Source organism: Megalobrama amblycephala, linkage group LG13 (genome assembly GCF_018812025.1).
Source record: "Megalobrama amblycephala isolate DHTTF-2021 linkage group LG13, ASM1881202v1, whole genome shotgun sequence".
Taxonomy (NCBI): domain Eukaryota; kingdom Metazoa; phylum Chordata; class Actinopteri; order Cypriniformes; family Xenocyprididae; genus Megalobrama; species Megalobrama amblycephala.
The window spans coordinates 15,462,319-15,466,759 of NC_063056.1; positions in this window are offsets into that span (position 1 = coordinate 15,462,319).

Below are 4,441 nucleotides of genomic sequence, written 5' to 3' on the forward strand. Positions count from 1 at the left end.
CAGTAAAATAGTTATATTGTGAAATATTATTACAATTTAAAATAACTTTTTTCTTTTTAAAATATATTTTAAAATGTAACACATTCCTGTGATGGAAAAGCTTAATTTTCAGCATCATTATTCAAGTCTTTAGTGTCACATGATATGACATGATATTCTATGCTGATTTGGTGCTCAAGAAACATTTCTTATTATCAATGTTGAAACTAGTTGTGCTGCTTAAAAAAAAAATTGTGGAAGGCGTGATACATTTGTATAAGATTCTTGGATTAATTGAAAGCACAAAACCGCATTTATCTTGATACAGAAATCTGTGGACTCTACAAGAGTCCTGAAGGTGTCCTGTGGTACAGTATCTGACACCAAGACATTAGCAGCAGATCCTTCAAGTCCTGTAATATGCGAGTTGGAGCCTGTGTGGATCAAACTTGTTGGTCCAGCATATTTTGTAGATGCTCAACTGGATTAAGATCTGGGGAATTCAGAGGCCAGAACAACACCTTGAACTCTTCATCATGTTCCTCAAACCATTCCACCAGGGAACACATTTCATTGACAAGAAGGGGTGTACCTGGTCTGAAACAATGTTTAGGTAGGTTGCAGATCAATCAACATGAATGGCTGGAGCCAGGGTTTCCCAGCAGAACCTTGCCCAAAGCATCAGACTCCCTGGCTTATCGTTGTCCCACAGTGCATCCTGGTGCCATCAATTCCCCAGGTGGCGAACATGTTCATGGCGGTCCACATGATGTAAAAGAAAATGGGACTCATCGAACCATGCGACCTTCTTCCACTGCTTCAAGGTCCAGTTCTGACTCTTTCTTGCCCAAAAGGTGCTTTAGAAGCTGGACAGGGGTCATTATAGGCACTCTGATTGGTCTGCAAAATCCCCAGAGTTAAATCAACTCTGCTCAGATTATATTTGGTTCCTCTCTATATAGTGTTAAAGTAACACTGAAGCAGAGTTAAAGCTAATGAGATAATTAAGTGATTAAGTTATGATTGAGCATTAGTGATGAACACCTGCTGTTAACAAGCATAATCACTTCCAGCCACAGCCTTAGATGAAATTAATTTAAAATAAAAGACATTAAATCTCTCAAGATCTGATTAAACGACTCCACAAACAGCATATTATCTCATAAACTTTAACTCTGCTTCAGTGTTATTTTAACTCTATGTAGAGAGGGACCATATGTTTTCTGAGCAGAGTTGATTTAACTCTGGGGATTTTGCTGTGTATGCAGGCATTTGTTGCCCTCGTGCATCAATCAGCCTTGGGCACCCAACACCCTGTCACTGGTTTGTGGTTTGTACCTTCTTGGACCACTGTTGGTAAATGCTCACCACTGCTGACTGGGAGCAACCTACAACCCTTGCCGTTTCAGAGATACTCTGACCCAATCGCCTCGCCATAACAATTTGTCCCTTGTCAAAGTCTTTTTTCCTGCCCATTTCTACTGCATCCAACACGTTACGAGAATAATAAGATCTGATTGCTTGCTTAACATCTAATCTACCCGGACCTTAATATGTGGCAGTGTTTAGAGGTGATCAACAATATTCCCTTTATCTGTGACTGGTCATAATGTTTTGGCTTAACAGTGTAAATGGAAATTTATATTAAAAAAATAAAAAACAATTACTGGATAGATTCGTTTTTTTACTTGAGTCTTGATTTTCTTGATCACAATCAACTGAAATAACAGCTTGAATTCAGAACGTGTAAATGAATGGATTCCACTCATTTAGAGCAACACGGGTAAACAGCACTCGTTCTGAACTTCTCTAAAAAATGGTGCTATATAGTACTAAAAGTGCTTTTTTTGGCTCATAATCATAGGGGAACCACTTTAAGTGCTGTATAGCACCAAATCTTGGTGCTTCAGTGGTTCTTCAGCAGTTCTTCACCAGTTCTTTGGGATGACTGAGGTGCTATATAGCACCGCTACCATATACAGAACCTGTTAAGCCCCTGTATGGTTCTTCAGTGGTTCTTTGGGGTGGTTAAGGTGCTATATAGCACCACTGCAGTACAAAGAACCTGTTAAGCCCCTTTAAAGGTTCTTTATAAGCCAAACAACCACTGTTTGTGCTGTTTAGCACCATTTTTGTTGAAGAAATAAAATGCAATATGGCACCTCTTATGGGTTCTACATATCACCATTTGACAAAGGTGCTGTAGAGCACCTTTAAAGATATGGTCCTACATATGACCAAAAGTGGTTCCCCTATGATTACGAGCCAAGAACCACTTGGTAACACTTTACTTGAAGGGGTGTGCATAAGACTGACATGACACCTTCATAATCTTGACATGACACGTGTCATGAATATGAAGGAGGTTTTATGCATGTTTATGACAACTGTCATTAAGTGTCATTCGCTCTGTTATGTCATTTTTAATGCAAAGATGACATTGTTTGAGATGTCTTTGTTACGACAACTTGACATAAACCAACACATCATAACCTGTCAGTGTCTTTGTCATGACAACTTGACATTAGCAAAACATCATAACCTGTCATAAACATGACATAGCAGATTAATTATCAAACTTAAAAAACTACTTAGCTTTATGAGTTAACATTACATTACATTATTTTGGCAACACTTCAGTACAGGGAACACATATATAAATGATTAACTATGACTTTCCCCTCAATAAACTCTTAATTTACTGCTTATTATAGTTAATTGTTAGGTTTAGGTATTGGGTAGGATTAAGAATGTAGAATAAGGTCATGCAGAATAAGGCATTAATATGTGCTTTATAAGTACTAATAAATAGCCAATATTTTAGCCATATGAATGCTAATAGTAATAAGCAACTAGTTAAAAGACCCTAAAATAAAGTGTTACCATTATTTTATAACAGTGTCATCTTTTTTACGAAATTTGAAATTATCTATTATCTGACCTTCTGTTGGAGGAAACTTAAAAAAAACAAAAAAAAACATGAAATGAAAAATAGTCATGACGCTGTTATAAAATTATTTGTCAGAGTATTGTCACTTAATGACATTTTAATGACAAGTTCAATTTGTACCACTGTACTTGAGCTCAAGATACATATTTATGACACTATTATAATGGCCTCATGACAGCCAATGTCAAAACCAACCACATGACAGTTTAATGTAATGTTAACCCAATTAGCTAAATAATGTCATGTTGTCATGACAAAGACACTGACAGGTTATGATGTATTGGTTTATGTCAAGTTGTCATAACTCGGACATCTCAAACAATGTCATCTTTGCATTAAAAATGACATAATTGAGCGAATGACACTTAATGACAGTTGTCATAAACATTCATAAAACCTCCTTCATATTCATGACATGTGTCATGTCATGATTATGAAGGTGTCATGTCAGTCTTATGCACACCCCTTCAAGTAAAGTGTTACCAACCACTTTTAGTGCTATATAGCAAGAGTGTAATGAACAGTTCAATAAAGCTTTTACAAAGCATGTGTGTAGCTGATTGGATCATTTCAGCTTTTCGGACCAACTAATGAGTATGAATGTGGCATCTAATTACTGATTAGATTTAATTACTGAGTCTGTTTCGGACATTACCTGTACTTTCCCCCGTTGTTTTTCTATTCTCTGGTTGTGCAATAGTGCCCTCTGTTGTTTGAAACAGTATTGGTAACGTTAGTGATTTGAAAATTAGCCTATAATAAAACTTTTTCTTTTTTTATTTTTCTAATTGGATTCAATTATATTGATATTGACATATAATAGAATATATATTCCATAGAAATACTTATTATACATAAAATGCTTGTTTTAATGTCTTTCTATTATATTAGATAAATATTTATATTAAATGAAAATATAAAGTATTGTAAAGTATAAATATAGTGTTATGTAGTGCCCAAATATATTTATATTGTTGCTGTTTATCCCTTCAGTGTACCTATCTTCTGATGGCTACTTCCAGCAGCATATAAAGTGCCATGTCACAAAGCTCAAGAGTTCACTAAACTCAAACTCAAATGGCTTCCACAGTCATCAGATCTCAATCCAATAGCACCTTTAGGATGTGGTCGAACGTGGAATCATGGATGTGCAGCCGACAAATCTGCAGCAACTGCCTGATGATATGTCAATATGGACCAAAATCTCTGAGGAATGTTTCCAGCACCTTGTCGAAACATGAAGAATTAAGGCAATTCTGAAGGCAAAAGGTGGTCCAATGAGTGTGTATATATGTATATTTTGTTTTACAGCTTATAGTGTCATAGCTGGTGGGACCAACCCACTCAGAGCAGGATAATCCCAATGGATTGGGCTCCTTAAGCCTCATAATACCCCACTAACACCAGATGGAATTTGGCTGAAGGTTCCCACAAATTGAATTAGTAGACAGTCAGTTGAGGCAGGGTGAAGAGAGGTCGGAGGGCACAGGGCAGGTCAAGCCCACTCTACCC